Source organism: Podarcis filfolensis (genome assembly GCF_964270895.1).
Source record: "Podarcis filfolensis genome assembly, chromosome: 13".
NCBI classification, from domain to species: domain Eukaryota; kingdom Metazoa; phylum Chordata; class Lepidosauria; order Squamata; family Lacertidae; genus Podarcis; species Podarcis filfolensis.
In genome coordinates, this window is record NC_139615.1 from 31,694,443 (window position 1) to 31,711,850 (window position 17,408).

A 17,408-nucleotide genomic window follows, 5' to 3' on the forward strand; every position below is an offset into this window, starting at 1 on the left:
AGTTTCAGGTTAAGAACGGACCTCCAGAACGAATTAAGTTCTTAACCCGAGGTACCACTGTACTAACATGTAAATCTCTATACAGCTCAGGACCAGTAGGCAGTTGTGGCCTGCAAGAAAGTTTCTCTCGCAAGTTTGAAAGATCTCAGAAGCCCACTCTACAGCAGCTTGGAGCAGGGCTTTTATCATGGCTGCCCCTGTTCTGTGGAATAGCATTCCTGACAAGATATACAAGGTGCCTACTATCTGCACTTTCCAGAAACAATTGGAGGCATTTTGTTCTGGATAAACATGGTTGCTCACCGCAAGTGCCCACTTGTTAGGGTCTTAGTATTGCGCCAAATGTATTTGTTGTTTTTCTTTTTAAAATTATCTTACATGTACTTTGTTTTCAGGCGGTGGTTTAGAAGGCGATTAATAAAGCAATAATTAATTCATTATAAATTCAAATAATAAATTGATCACAGTCTAAACTGCAAGCAACATTAATAAGTCACTCAAGTCACACGTCTGCATTTGTATCTATTTGCGCAAATCTTGATAACTGGCTGTACACAACAGGACAATTCCTCACTATCTCTTCTGTGTTTGAAATAGCATCTGTTATTATTTTCATAATGATAAAAACACGCATAAACATTACAAAACTAATGCAGCGTATCGGAGCCAATGAGGTGCATCACATCATCTCGTCTACCCTCCGAATTTCCTAGTTCTGCTGAAAGTCTTCGCTTCCCCTTTTAGACTGTCCTATTTCTTATTACCCCACCCCAAATGCACACACACACACACACACACACACACAGAAAGAGAAAACATTTTGTTCTAAGATTACCAGTGTGTGAAAACTACCACAGTAAATCTGAAACAAAACTGAGATCAAGCTGATTCAAGCATTGCTGCTGTCAGAATACTGGGTCATTTTGCAACGGGGCTGCGTAACACCCCCCCCCCCAAGGCAGACAAAAAGGCTATACAGTACCAATAATGCCTTCCCAGAGCAAAAGAGTTAAGAATGTAAGAAGAGCCTTGCAGCTGGATCAGGCCAAAGGCCTGTCCAGTCTGGCATCTTTTTCCCCACAAAGGCCAGCCAGATGGTAATGGAAAGCTAGCAAGAAGGACATTATTTCTGCATCACAGGGGGTTGGACTAGATGATCCTTGGGGTTCCTTCCAACTCTGTGAGTCTATGAAGGGCAACAGCATTACAGACTGGGGTCCCTCCAACTTCTACCTGGAGATGCCAAGGATTGAACCTTGGACCTTCTGCAGGAAGAACAGTTCTCTACCACTGAGCCCTTGATAACTGTACCTTCCACAAATGTGTCTCTTCCCCCTGTAAATCCATCTAGGCCAGTGGTTCCTAGTTGGGGGTCTGCAGACACCAGGGAGTCCATTTAACCCACCCAAGGAGTCCGTGGCACCATCCACATAACAAAAGCTACCATAGAGATATCAAAAGTAGGGAGGTCCATGGCTTGGCTTTGGGGGGAAAACGCTGGTCTGCAGTACTTAGATAACTGAGAACCACTGAACTTGGCTAAAGGCCATCATTAGTTGAGTCTGAGACACAGAGAAGAGGACAAATTCAAACTGGGGACTCGCTGTTTCATAGCGTTTAGTCTCTTCATCGCTTTACTGCACCACCTAGATAAACTTGTGGCTTTTAACAACTAATATAATCTGAATTGCAAAACTATCTTGGTCTGATTGTTGCCGGAACTCAAGATGGAACACCTCCCTTGTTCTCTCATAATGGCAATGGAGCCCACCTGAGAGGTGCCAGAACTGAGTTCAGGCTGAAAAAAAAGCCCTAGATACACAAGCTTGTTAAAGCAAATAGATAAATACAAGGGAGTAAGCCTCCACAGACCACTGTAAGACTTATTTCCAAGTAAACGTGAGCAGGAGTTTGCAATACTGTATAGAAACACAACACATATTTTAAAAGGGGTGTTTGTGCCTCAACGGCATGCCAATGTGAAGTATCTTTTGTCAATTTCCAGAAAGTTTAAAAAACTTTATACTAGGTATCTGAGGTGGCACTTCAGCAGAACATCACACGCTTTCTCAGTGCTAAGTCAAGCATATCTTTCTGCCATATTTTGGGGGGCAGAGGGGGATTTTTGCCTTCTAGGCTTATAGCACCAGGCACTTAACTATTAATAAACACTTGATGCTGGTTGTGGTATTTGGATAGTCCCCCAACAGCCGGAATTCACAAGGTTATTTTGAAGGAAGGTGAGGACAGGTGACCCCACCTAGGCCTGAAGTCACCCCCCCCCTAAAGCAGGCTCAAAGCTTCTCAAAGCTTTCCAAAATCATTTTCTCAGCAGCTAAGCATCTGCTCATTTGCTCTGCTGTTGCAAGGCAAAATGTTATTCTTTTATTAGTACAAGAAGGCTTCAAAAAGCTAATGAATAGGCTCTGTTCAGAGCAGGCCTGAGAACTGACTTTTATCTCATTCTAGTTGCAACTTCTTGGACATGCTGAACCGCTCTCATTCCCCTTTCCTGGGAAGGGTGCCAAGAGTCCAAGAGTCCAAGACAGGAGCTTTCTGTACATGCTCAGGAAACACAACATGGGGCAGAACTCCTGAGGGAGGAGAAAGGGGAGGGAACTAGAAGGGGAATATATACTCTGTGCATATGACTGTGAACTCGTGCATGTTTTTGTGAACTATCACACTTGCTCCTTCTACCAGTTCATGGATGGTAGAAATAAAAGCTTTTTCTCCGAAACTATTCCTTGAGTGTCTGTTGACTCCCATCACCCTTTCCCGGGCGCAATACTTTTCCCACCCGAGGGCAAAGCCTCATAAGGCTACAATTTGACTATCTAAAATTCCAGTATAGTAAAAAGAGGCCTCGAAATACTTATGGAAAAAAATAACAGTTGGAAGGCACATGGCTGAAATAAGTTGGGCGGGGAGTGTATAAAAACAATTGGCTGGTTTTTAGGCCTCTGCCTGTAGTTAAATTAGCAAGATGGCTTCCTCTACCACCTCACAGGAAGCTTCCGGAAACAGGTGCGGGGCAGCGCTAATGAAGTCTTCTTTAAGAATAAGGCGTCATACACCTGCTTGTGAATCAGATGTGTTAATGGAAATCAACTCGCCTGGGATAATTAGAACTTAATTAGTGGCTGATACTTCATGCTCGCTGTGGGTGAGGAACATACCACCCTAACCCAGGCAGTGCAGAGGCCTGTTTCATTATTAAGAATGTGGGGAAGGTGTTAATAAGCTCTTCCTTCTTTGGGGTAAAGACGGTGACACCTCCTTCACAAAGACACGGCTGTTCGACTTCTCTTATTGTTGCTAAGCATCGCTGACCCAATTTGACTCAAACGAGAACTACTTCTCAAGGAGGAGTTGAAGAGGTTCAGGGTTATCCGAAGCAAAGCAAATGAATTGAGTGTTGCTGAAGAACTGGTAGCATTGCTGTTGTTGCTGCAGATTCACATTCATTACATGAGGGCTCCATCGGAGTTGGAGCTTTGTCCCCCTGAACGTGCTTTCCATTCCAAGGAGGATCTACGTCAACCATCTTGTTGTGATGTTTCATTTCCAGTTTCAAACTTATATCATCATTTTTATTGTCATCGTTTCCTCCACAGACTAATGGGAACTGTCATTTGGTGCGATGTTGAGAATTCTCAGTTTGAGGTCCCTTATCTAACCTCACAGAACTACAACTCCCAACATAGGCACCAGGTCTAGGGGGCCCTGGGTGACAAGACGCCCACAAAAACATGACTTCTGTTTTCTAGCCATGCTGTTAGATTTGATGGGAGATGTGAAGGGCACCATGTTGGGTATCTAGGGCTGCCATACATCGGATTTTTCAAGGAATTGGTCAGCATTTTGGTGTCCAGGGAGATTTTTGTGGAATCAGCAAAATGTCCGGGAAAATCTGGACATATGACAAGGGGGGGGGTTAAAATCTTTTTTTTTTAAGCCCCCAAACTTAATATTTTGGGGGAGATGTTCCCAAAAAAAGGGCAACAACTTTGTTTGAGAAAAGGAAAAAAGAAAAATCTCAATATCTGGATTTGTCCAGAATTTCAGTTTGTGGAATATGGTAACCCTAGTATCTCTGCGTTAAATCTTAAACTGAGCCCAGAAGCAGACTGACAACCAGCGAAGCTCACACAAAACTGGTGTGATATCCTGTTTTTATTCTCACAGAAACCTTATGAGAGAGTTGAGACGGAGATACTTTGACTAAGATCAGAATTCTGAGTTGGTCCCCACAGTTCAAAACCAGTGCTATTCTTTACACCACCTGGGCTTGCTAATGGCAAGAAAAATTAAAGCGCCTATGTTTTCTTGTTTGTTTGCCAGGGAACAAGTCTCACTCTGAGAAAACTTACAACACGTGTGACATATAGCATTGGTTCAGAAAGAGAAAGGGCAGTTCCCAATGATGGAGGCTGAAACAGTGGCTAACAAAAGGGATTGCGGAAACATTTGTAGCTCATTCGTGGGGGAAACAGCTAAACTTCACACATTAAATTTCTGGTGTACACACAAGGTGCTTTATCCAGAAAAAGTTAAGCACTTTTACATTCCCTTGAAGTTTGAGCTGTTCAGTCACCATCTTTCAGGACTAATTTACCTCACAGGGTTGCTTTAAGGATCAAATGGAGAGGGGGAAGAAGAGTGTATGCCACCGTGGAAAAGGTGGGATATAAATGCAATAAATAAATATACAATGGTACCTCTGGTTACGAACTTAATTCGTTCCAGAGGTCTGTTCTTAACCTGAAACCGTTCTTAACCTGAGGTACCACTTTAGCTAATGGGGCCTGCCGCCGCGCCACCACCGCACAGTTTCTGTTCTCATCCTGAGGTAAAGTTCTTAACCTGAGGTACTACTTCTGGGTTAGTGGAGTCTATAACCCAAAGTGTTTGTAACCCAAGGTGTTTGTAACCCAAGGTACCACTGTATAACATTTAAAAAAACAACAACAAACAGCCCTCTGATTAAAATCAATGAAACTTGAGAGCTCTTAATTGTGGCTCTGTTGTACCTAAGAACTTTTAATGTGTACACCTCACTGGGCCAGCCCTATTGTTAGGTAGCGACACAATGACCTCAGGTGGCAGAGGCTGGCAGGGGCCTTGCTTTGACTGCAGCCCTTGGTTGGAGAACTGGGGTGTGTGTGTGTGTGTGTGTGTGTTGCACAGCCTGCACACCTGTATCTAGCTTATTGCCCTCAGGTGTGGCAAAGGACACCCTCTCATTGCCAGTGATGAAATAAGTTCCAGCTGCCAAACCAGTCAGCTTTCGTACATGGGATGGCGAGGATGCCATTTTGTCTTTCACTTCAGGCAACAAAATGTCTTGAGCCGCCCCTTACATGTATTAAAAAAAAACAACCGAACACTGAATGCGATGAGCATTTAGAAGCACATAGGCAGGTGCTATAATAACGAGAGGGGGGTAGGCCACAGCTTCCTGTTGAACAGAGTCTCAGTGGCAAACTCAGTGGGTTGCGATGTGGCCATATAATTTGTGAAGCAGCATTTCTAGTCTCAGCTGGGATATCTGAGATTGGAGGCAGTTAATAGTGTTTAGGAGTGATTTTGTTTCCTATAGTCTACACACACACCCCTGGTTAAATAGCTTGGGCAGTTTTTTGAATAAATGCAAAAAAAAACACAACAACCTGGCAAAACTGTTTCTCTGGCAGGAAAAATAGGAATGGTGTATATGCCTCAATCCTTATTTCAAACTATCTTCATGTTGCTTGCGCAGCTGAGTGACTTTCCATGATCGCTGAACAACTTCCACAACCCCCCTGCTCCTCTTCCTTTGACCCAGGAGAAGAGGGAAGGCTTCTAAGCCAGAGATCGCTGCTTTCAGACAGGCTTGGGCCACTGGCACCTTATCAGTGTGACAGTGAGGGTTGCCAACTTCTTTCCCTGACAGAGGCTCCTGTGCTGTGTGATTCAGAAGTTCAGCAGCTTTACAAGTTCAGTTCCCCCCGCCCACATTTGCAGTTTCAGTGACTCCAGTGCGCCTGTTGTACCCCTTCCTGTTAAAGGCACAGGTGCTTCTCCCAGAAAAGAAGTTGGCAACCCAAAGCACTTACGCATATGCAGATATGCGTTAAAGGGGAAACAACCCCAACTGGGGTAAGGTATTTAGAACCCGGCTTGGGAGGGATGATTTTGAGCGTGGAAGCCAGGGGCTGGGAAGGTTAAGGAGTCCTTCACCCAATCCATCCGTTTAAACTCTCAGCCTCTAAAGGCTGCTTTTCATTAGCACCACTGGAGCTTCATTATGTGCATCTGTGTCTGACATGCGGTCTGCCCCTTGGGATGCCTTCATGAGGGTTCCCCATAATCTTTAAGTTTGTACACATTGCAGTTTGCCATTTCTAAAGCTGCAGACATCCAACAGTACCCTCAATCATATCTACCTTGTCGTTTCTTGAGAAATACTCCTCTTTGAATGCGTTGTCGCCTTAAACCAGCTTCCACTTGAAGCTCCTGAACGTAAATAGTGGTTAAGCTGGGGTGTGTACATTTGAGACAGTCATTGCACGTGTGCAGATGACAGCTTCACTGAATAGGAGTTTGGGGTGTGTTGCGGGCGCAGGGAAGCAAAACTGATAATCCACATTGGGTGAAGGCATGCCCACACTCTCTCTGGTGTGTACAGCAGTGCAAAAATGCGAGTTGACCCTGCTACATTTTAAGCCGCTATTGTGTACGCAGCCTTATTTGTGGTCCCACTTCCCACTCCTCTAATTTCCCCCACCTTCTTTGCTCATCTTGATTCTGAAGATCTTTTGTGGCTTGCAGAGCAACAAACCAGCACAAGGCCCTGGCCAGATGGTGTGAAGGAGATAACCAAGCCTTTCAGCCTTGCCAGAAAAACCCAATCTTTACATTTTAAGAAAGAGACAAGAACCCACAGCGAGAAGCACTTTCAGCTTCCTTTGCATAAGGCTGCAAGGAGAGGGCAGCCTTCACCAAGTTGGTGCTCTCTGGGCATTTTGGTCTACAACTCCCATCAGCGCCAGCCGGCCCAGGGTTGATGGGAGTAGTAGTCCTAAATATCTGGAGGGCGCTGCATCAGTGGAGGCTGGGGACTGGGGTAGAAGGTGGGGCTTCCAGATCAGAAGGTTTTAACACATCCAAAGGCAATGTGTGTGAAAGTACAAGAGGCAATCTTCAGGCCTTGTAGCAGCATTAAGTGTGTGAATAAGATGTCCACCATGGGATGAAGACAGTGTATCAGAGGACTCAGCTATACAGTTGCAAATAAAACGTTTTAAGTGTGTTGTAAGGTGCATTATGTGGGACGCGGGTGGCGCTGTGGGTTAAACCACAGAGCCTAGGACCTGCCGATCGAAAGGTCAGCGGTTCGAATCCCCGCGGCGGGGTGAGCTCCCGTCGTTCGGTCCCAGCTCCTGCCTACCTAGCAGTTCGAAAGCACCCCTAAGTGCAAGTAGATAAATAGGGACCGCTTTCTAGTGGGAAGGTAAACAGCGTTTCCGTGTGCGGCGCTGGTGCTGGCTCGCCAGATGCAGCTTCGTCACGCTGGCCACGTGACTCGGAAGTGTCTTCGGACAGCGCCAGCTCCTGGCCTCTTGAGCGAGATGAGCGCGCAACCCTAGAGTCGGTCACGACTGGCCCTGATGGGCAGGGGTACCTTTACCTTTACCTTAAGGTGCATTATACAAATGTGACACTAGATGGCGATGGTGAGCTATGGCAAATTCAATATATTTTTCAAAACTTTTTTAAAAGCATTTTCACAACTTTTTTTATATGTGTCTAGATTCCACCAGAGTGTCCTTTAAAAATAAGCACACTTAGAGCTCAATCTGATAACCCAGGGGTGAGAAATCTCAGGGTGGGGACTCTGTCAGGGCTACATACCCTCTCTCCAAGCCGTACCCCCTCACCAACCCTCTTCCTCACTCCCCTCAAGTCAGGGGTGCCAACTTAAATAAAATATGGGGGGCAGGTAAGCCCCACACTGCATAATAGATCACATAACGCCACACACACACAAACACACACACACACCATTTGAATGGCAATGCCCATCAACTTTAGGTAGGCAACCCCACAAAATATTTTATGGGGGTGGGGGCTAAGGAATCTTGGCCCCTAGGACTTGTCTCCTATATCTCAAGTGCTTTAGGATTGTGTCCCTGAACTCTGCTAATGTCACTTGCTTGCCTGGGTGGAGGATAAAGAGTTTGGGCAGAAGCTAGCCTATTGTAGAAATGTAAAAATTGTTTCCACCTGCTTCCAAATCTGATCATAAGGCTCAGGTATAGGGTTGCCATATTCCCAAAACTGAAAATCTGGACAAAGTTGCTGAGCTTTTTTGTGTGTGTGTAAAGCATCAACAAATGTCCTGGCAGCCACATTCTGCACTACCTGAAGGTTGTGGACTGTTGTCAAGGGCAGCCTAATGGAGAAAGCATTGCAGTAGTCCAGCCTGGATGAAACTAAGGCAAGCGTGACTGACCTGGATATCATTCCTCCATGTCAGGAGCAGCATTTTGTATCTGATGGATATTCAAAGTTCAGTGGGTCTTTTGCTACAAAGCGGTGTTGCAGAGAATTGAAGTGGCTACTCCTGCCGCCAGGTAGGTCCGTCAGGTAAGCCCACCAGCATTGGAGAAGGCCCATGAGAGGCGCTTGACAGAGAGAGCCCCTCACACCTTAAGCTTGTCAAGGACCTGTCAGGCCACAATATATGGCTCTGAGTCTGAGCTGCATTTGGGTCATGAGCTGAGCCAGCCTGCTCTGCGGAGCTGGTTTTTGTAAACACATCGCCGGTTCATGATGAGAAGGCCCTTCTGTTTTCCTAAATCACATGATAATACTTCAAAGCCACCACAGTTGTTGCGATTTGACTTGCAATTACTCACTTGCCTGGGCAAGGTTTCCAGTGAGGGCAAAGCGTATGAGTCAAGGAGGAGTATGAGGGAGGCAGTGTGCAGGGAGGGGAAGGAGCCTGCCTCCCTTTGATGATTTGCTAACATTTATTTTAAACTCAGAACCAGTGTTAAACCTCGAGTTTCCCAAGCAATGGATGTACACTCTGGCTTTAAATGCAGAGCTCAGGCTGCCACTCTCCCTTCTATGCTCTACTTTCTATGCCTTTAGCAGTCATCTGTGCTACGTAGAAATCCAACAGGTGCCGCTCTTCCCAGCACAGGGATGCTATACCGGTTGGAATTCTTTTTTCTAGGCTAGCTTTAAAAGTGCAGCTTCAACCTGTGAAGAAAGTAGCCATTTCAAACCTAAAGTGCACAAGTCTATTAGTTAATAAACAAAACAACCCACCAAGAAGCAATCTTTCCTCCGATTCTACCCAAATGTTCATCAGGGCTTAACCTCAGGAAGATATAAGAAGAAGCTGCCAAAAAAATAAAAATGCATTTCTCTCACTGCTGCACAAACTTGGGTTAAAGGCCATGGTTTTCCAGGCAAGCTTGAGCTGCAGCACCACTCTTTACAAATTAATCCTTGGGAATTATGCAGAGCACTTACAAAGTTGGAATCCCAAAGCTTCAGCACTTGGCTTGTTTTTAACAAGTTTCTATTTTTTTTTTTTAAATATTTTTATTTTTCCATATAAACACAATACACCAAACATAAACCTACAAAAACAAAAACAAAACAAAAAACATGTATCATTTCATATCCTAATTTCATATCCTATCTTCCCCGACTTCCTCATGCTTCCCCTTTCTGTATTCCAAATTTTTATCGATTGTTCAGCAAATCTTCCCTTATTTTAATTTAAATTTAGACTATTCTTCCTTATTTTCCTTGTCTTAACCATTGCTAATAGTAACCATTTACTTTCCAGTCCAACATCATTCTAACTTTCATTAACTTTATGATATTTCTTTAAATAGTCCTTGAATTTTTTCCATTCTTCTTGCGCTGCTTCTCTTCCCTGGTTTCGGATTCTGCTCGTCATTTCTGCCAAGCCCATATAGTCTATCACCTTCATCTGCCATTCTTCCAGTGTGGGTAGTTCTTGCGTCTTCCAGTACTTCGCAATGAGTATTCTAGCTGCTGTTGTAGCATACATAAAGAAAGTTATATCCGTCTTTAATACCCCTTGGCCGACAATACCCAAGAGAAAGGCCTCTGGTTTCTTGGGGAAAGTATATTTAAATACCTTTTTAAGTTCATTATAGATCATTTCCCAGAATGCCTTAATCTTCGGGCAAGTCCACCAAAGATGAAAAAATGTACCTTCAGTTTCTTTACATTTCCAACATTTGTTGTCAGGCACATGGTAAATCTTTGCAAGCTTGACTGGGGTTATGTACCACCTATATATCATTTTCATAATGTTTTCTCTTAAGGCATTACATGCCGTAAATTTTATCCCGGTGGTCCACAACTTTTCCCAATCAGCAAACAAAATATTATGACCAATGTCCTGAGCCCATTTAATCATGACCGATTTAACCGTTTCATCTTGTGTATTCCATTTCAGCAGCAAATTGTACATTTTGGACAAATTCTTAGTACTGGGTTCTAACAGTTCTGTCTCCAATTTTGATTTTTCCACCTGGAAGCCAATTTTACTGTCCAGTTTAAACGCTTCATTAATTTGATGGTAGTGGAACCAATCTCTCACCTTCCCTTTTAATTTCTCAAAACTCTGCAATCTCAATTTGTCCCCTTCCTTTTCCAAAATTTCCCAGTATCTTGGCCACTTGGGCTCCATATTTAACTTTTTAACTGCCTTAGCTTCCATTGGCGACAGCCACCTTGGAGTTTTATTTTCCAGCAAGTCTTTATATCTGTCCCAGACATTTAGTAGTGCTTTTCTGACAATATGATTTTTAAAACTTTTATGTGCTTTAACCTTGTCGTACCACAAATATGCATGCCACCCAATGTTTTTAACAAGTTTCTAGTCCTTGTGGCATGGAAATACTTTTGAAGACATCACTTCAGCAGCATGCCACCCAAAGGGTCCAGCATTTCCAAAAGGTGGGGTCTGTATACCCTGCAGAATCTAACTGACCATCCTTCATGACCTCAAAAAACCCATAGTGATGTGCTTCACATACCTGCGTAAGTTAGTCCTTCTCTTTTTGTTGTTTATTGAAGACATTTATATGCCACTTAATTATTTGAATTTCTAAGTGGTGTACATAAAAACAGTCCTTTCTCATGCATGCTAAGCGTGAGTGGGGATGGAGCCACTAGGTGCATCAGCAGGGAGGACTCCTAATCTCTGGACCCAGCTTCTCACGTTCAGGAGAACGCCTGGGAGATGGGCCATTCAGAGAACAAAGGAACAAATTCAGAGGAAAGGTAATGGGCCATTAAGAAAGCAAAGGCTCTATGCCAGATGCCAGAGCACAATGGCTGATTTCTGTTGGAAGCCAAGGCTGCGACTATGGGAGAAACTAGACCCTTTTGGAGTTTTAATACTGTGAACCCCTTCATCATAAGCTCAGGTTATATATACAGTATATATACAGTATGTGTAAATTAACCATTTGTCATAAAGGCATCACAATCTCTGCTGTGCCCCATTTCCAAAAGAAAATACAGACCCTGGGACCCCTGGAATCTCACAACACTCGGTGATTGGTGTGGTGTGCAACAATATGCCTTTATTTTATTTTATTTTATATATATATATATATATATATATATATATATATACCCCCATCATTTTTCCTTATGCTGTAAAATTCATTTAAAGCAGCTTCCAAAAATGACTAGAAAACACAATATAACAGGTGAAATTACTCTAAAAGTGACTTAAATTGCAATGGAAGCAATTCTGATAGTCTGAATTACTCATATCCGTTTGGGGCATTAAAGCCAAGAAGATAAAACCAGCCACTGTACACCCCAGGATGCAAGAATTTATCCTACTCTAACAGCTTGGCATTTATTTATTTTTTTTAAAAGGTCTTAACAGCTCAAAGTTCAAAATTTAAAAAGCTGATATGGAACTTCCATGTTCAGAGGAAGTACACATGAGTACCAAGTGCTTGGGGCACACAACGGGGCTGTACTGCTTGTGGACTTCCCAGAGGCATCTGGCTGGTAGCTGTTGGGAAAAAGATGCTAAATTTGGTGGGGATGCGGGTGGTGCTGTGGTGTAAGACTCTTGGGCTTGCTGATTGGAAGATCAGTGGTTTGAATCCGTGTGATGAGGTGAACTCCCATTTCTCTGTCCTAGCTCCTGTCAACCTAGCAGTTTGAAAGCACGCCAGTGCAAGTAGATAAACAGGTACCGCTGCAGCAGGAAGGTAAACGGCGTTTCCGTGCGCTCTGGTTTCCATCACAGTGTCCCGTTGCTCCAGAAGCGGTTTAGTCCTGCTGGCCACATGACCTGGAAAGCTGTCTGTGGACAAACGCCAGCTCCCTCGGCCTGAAAGCGAGATGAGTGCCACAACCCCATCGTCACCTTTGACTGGACTTAACCATCCAGGGGTCCTTTACCTTTATCTTTACCTTGCTAAACTTGGTAGACTTTTGATCTGATCCACCAGGGCTCTTTTCCTTTGTCCAAGCTACAAAGGTATAAAGCACCCCAGCCCAGTTTACAAGTTTACATCCATACGATAAACTTAAAGCAGTTATCATACCGCTTTAAGTAGTCACACACACACCCCGCAAGAATCCTGGGAACTGTAGTTTGTTATGGATGTGGGGAATTGCTGCTCTGTGGGGGATAAACTGCAACTCCCATGATTCTTCACATGGGAAGCTACAACTTTTAAAGTGGCAAAAAAGGAGAGTACTTTAAGTTTATGGGGTGGATGGGCCAAATGTCTGGTGCAGTCAGCAACCCTAGGGTAAAACCAAATCACTAGATCAGGAGAATGAGGCGATGTACACATGGTTTGAGAGAAAGCGCATCAAGCAGCAGTATTTCTCAATGAGTTCCAGGGCAGCTCTGTTGCATCATGGGTGACCTTGTGTGTACAGGATTCCAAAGCCACTGGTGGGATCGCTATGAGCCAGAGTAAATGATGTACGCTGCCCGAGTTTCATGTACCCTCCCTTTAGTTTACAACCTTCCTGTGTGTTAAAACTGAAAGCCGCCATCTTTTGACTGATCTTTAGCTCAAACCACAATTGAACACTGAGGTTTCACCTGTCCTTTTGTGAGATCATTTTACAATGTCAAGGCAGGGACAAAAGAAACGTCTCCACAGAAACCACCACTTTTGTACCCCAAACATAATTTGGCCTCTTCTCTCCCCCCCTCCTCTCTGTGCATAAGAAAATTATAGCTATGCGGTCAAGTTACCTAATTAACTTTTGATAGGGTTGGAATGTTGAAAATGGTTTGCAAGGAGTATTTAAAGTACCTTACACTGGTAGGTTTAGGCACGTCAGTTTGGGGTCAGTGCTCAGCATTCATATTACCGGTACACTGTGTTCTCTGGCCCACAAAAGCAGAGGATTAAAAGAGGTACATGAGGGGTGGGGACCCTGTGGCCCTCCAGATGTTGCCCGATTAAAGCTCCCATCACAGTCTAATCATTGCCCATTCAGGCTGGGGCTAATGGGAGTCAAACATCTGGAGGGCCACAAGTGCATCACCCCTGATATGCTAACTCACAAGAAATAAGAAAATTGGAAAGGTGCTGTGCATCATAGTCTCCCACTTCTGGTTTGGGAAGTGGTGTACATATGACACTAGCCACAACCCACATCTGTCCTGTTGTTTCTTACATACCCTCCAACATTTCTCCAATGAAAATAGGGATATCCTAAGGAAAAGCTGGGGCGCGGGTGGCGCTGTGGGTTACACCACAGAGCTTAGGACTTGCCGATCAGAAGGTCAGCGGTTTGAATCCTCGCGATGGGGTGAGCTCCTGTTGCTTGGTCCCTGCTCCTGCCAGCCTAGCAGTACGAAAGCACGTCAAAGTGCAAGTAGATAAATAGGTACCGCTCTGGTGGGAAGGTAAATGGCATTTCCGTGTGCTGCTCTGGTTCGCCAGAAGAGGCTTAGTCATGCTGGCCACATGACCCGGAAGCTGTATGCGGGCTCCCTCAAGCCAATAAAGCGAGATGAGCGCTGCAACCCCAGAGTCGGTCACGACTGGACCTAATGGTCAGGGGTCCCTTTACCTTTTAAGCAAAAGCTGGACATTCCAGGATCAATTCAGAAACCGGGATGGCTTCTTAAAATCTGGGACTGTCCCTGGAAAATAGGGACACCTGTTCTTATGACATACTGCACTTTGATGTGTGCCCCCCACAATCTGCTTCAATCCAAATTGAGGAAAAGAACGACCCAGCTGTGTTTAATGGGTATCTAGCCTTCGTTTCCTTCCAAAAGGTTGGAGGACTGAGATCTGGCATAACTTTATTCCGTGCTTAACCACAAGAGGGCTGGAGCCAAGAAGAGTTCCTTCTATCCTGAAAAATGAGAAACTTTATACCTTTTAAGTTATCCAACCAAATGATGCCTGCAAAAGATTGTGCAGAGTTACACAGAATTCCTGATCAGGCAATCTATGCATAAATGTGGGTTGTTTTGTTTTTGCTTTTTCTTCTTCTTCAGGTGAGACACATGCAGTTTTTGCAGGTAATCCCCCCCCAAAAAAATTAAATACAGGGTGGGGAGTACTCAGAAACAGCACTTCTCTTATAAAGAAAGGGCAGAGTTTCTCCTAGGTTCTGGGCAAATTAGCAGCTCGTGTTCATCACCATCACTACTACCGCATCTCGAAAAGTCCTTTCGTAAGACGCACTGACCTCTTTTGTTATGTTCCAGTGCTCAGCTTTGGCATTGCAACTGTGGGAGCCAGAGAGTTTCTAGGTGGAAAGGTAAGCGGACGAGTGAGCCAGCAAATGAACAAGCAAAATGTCAGAGGTGTTTGACGGGACACTCAAGAACACCACTTGCCCTCCTGCTGAACCCAGGCCTGGAAGTAATACCCTCGTATCTGTGGCTGTGAAGTGTGAAGCACTTAGTGGAGCACCGCTGGGAACTCTGGCCTGCCCAGCCCAAGTGTGGGCAGTCGTGGGCGAGGTTCACAGATGTGTCAGTATCGATTGAGCCCGGCCAACGCCTGCCACGTGGCAGCAGTGAAGGTGAGAAGTGCAAAGAAAAGGAAGAAAGGGGCACAGAGAGAATATGGGAAGCTTTGTGTGCATTTATAAGGGTCTCCTATGTCCCGTCCCCGAAAGGTAACAGGGCCATCATAACCCCTTGCCCTGTGTTTTCTCTGTTCTTGAAATATCCATGCTTTGCTCTTCTCCCTGCTCCTCCTTTCCTTGCATTTAATCCTAGAACAACAAATCCACTTTAAAACAACAACCCCCAACCTTAGTTTTTGTGCTTAGGAGAGTGAAGGAAAAATGCGCTATGACGGGTGAGATGAATGCGGAACAACCTGCAAACATCCTGCAAGCAAATCGGGATGAATCCTCATTGTCGTACGACCTCCCAGGAAACAGGTCAGAACAAAGTTAAATAAGGACTGGGCATCCACACACACACACACACACACACACACAAACACACACACACAGCCTAGCATTTGGAAAGGGGGATAAATTCAAGATGGCTAAGATTTTAATGCAAACTTACCCAGCTCATGCTTTCCGAAACAATACACAAACTGGAAGCACAGCCGTCATTCAAAAGTCACACTTCTCTGAAATCTGTGATGCAGCTCCCCAACCAAACAATGTGTACAAAAATGTGTAAATCGGGGGAAAGTGTGCATTTAAATATGCATATCAGTGAAAAGAACATATAAAGTGCATTATGCCAAGGGAAAATTGCCTGCAAAAATGTGTGAATCAGATAATATTGCATACAAAAATGTGTACATTTAGAGGAACTTCCACTAAAACTGGGTGAGTTTTAATGAGGAATTTCAAAATAATAATCACAAACTGATGCAGAAATCTAAAAGAGACCATACTGGAAGAATATGCTCTGGGGCACAATCAGTGCTTGAATTATTGTGGGATGGGAGTGGGGGGAGATAGATAGCCCCTTTCTGAAATCTACAACCCCTAACTCACCTAAATTTTAGCCAATTTATGCCCCTACCCAATATTCTAAAAACAATCCCTACACATGCCTTCCAACATTTTTCCGATGAAAACAGAGATGCCCAATTCAACTACAACAATTATTTATACCCCACCCACCTGACTGGGTTACCCCAGCCACACTGGGAGACTTCCAGCATATATATATATAAAACAGAATAAAACATTAAGTGACTTCCCTATAGAAGGCTGCCTTTAGATGTTGCCTAAAGCTTGTATCTCTTTGGCTCAGGGGGTCGCATAAATCCACACCCTCCAACCTTTCTCCAATGAAAATAGGGACATCCTAAGGAAAAGTGGGACATTCCGGGATCAAATCAGAAACTGGGATGGCTTCTGTAAATCTGCATTTGTCCGTGGAAAATAGGGATACTTGGTCTTCCAAAGGAAGTCGCCAGGTAAGGGGACTGGGCCCTCTTTTGCCCCCCCTGCCTTTCAATGAATGGGGGGGGGGGGGACCTGGGATAGCAATGCTTCAGGAAAGGGACCACATGCCTGCAAGGTATCCTGTATTTGAGGAAGTAACTTACTGAAAGGGCAGCTCAGTCCAAGTCCAGTTTAAAGATCCAGAACCCTAAGAAGGGAGACTTGCTTCAGGAGCCTTGAAGTTGCCCATCTGCAGTGCACACTTTGGCAGCAATCTGAGCAGGTGCAGAGCAGACCGCAGAAGCACAGTTCTCCCCGCTATGGTGAGATGTATTTCAATTTATATTCAATTTATATTGTAGTCATTGTTTCTAAATTTGTACACATAGATGCAAATCTGTGTCCTCTGGTGCATTTCCTGTGCCAACACAGATGTGGCCACCCAAATGCCATGCCTATTATTACTATGATGTAGTATACAGGATTTCAAGCAGTGTTCTCAGAAGCAACAGTATTTCTCTGAAGCTGAGCCGGAGGTGTGAGTTCCTCAGTGAGAAGTGGCAGCGATGGCAGATAAGTTTCCCTGAAAAACAGGCCTGCTTCAGGTTCGAAGCGGTCTCCAGCAAAACTTAATCTAGATTTGCTTAGTTATAAGTTGCTTTTCCACAGTGGAATGTGCCCAAAGCAGATGGCTTTAAGCATCAAATAAATATCAAAATACAAAGAGGTTTTCTAGCAAGTATGCGGTCTATAAACTATAAATTCGGGACTCTGTGGGACAAAGGGTAAAGGTAAAGGGACCCCTGACCATTAGGTCCAGTCATAACCAACTCTGGGGTTGTGGCACTCATCTTGCTTTATTGGCCGAGGGAGCCGGTGTACAGCTTCCGGGTCATGTGGCCAGCATGACTAAGCCACTTCTGGCGAACCAGAGCAGCGCACGGAAATGGCGTTTACCTTCCCACCGGAGCGGTACCTGTTTATCTACTTGC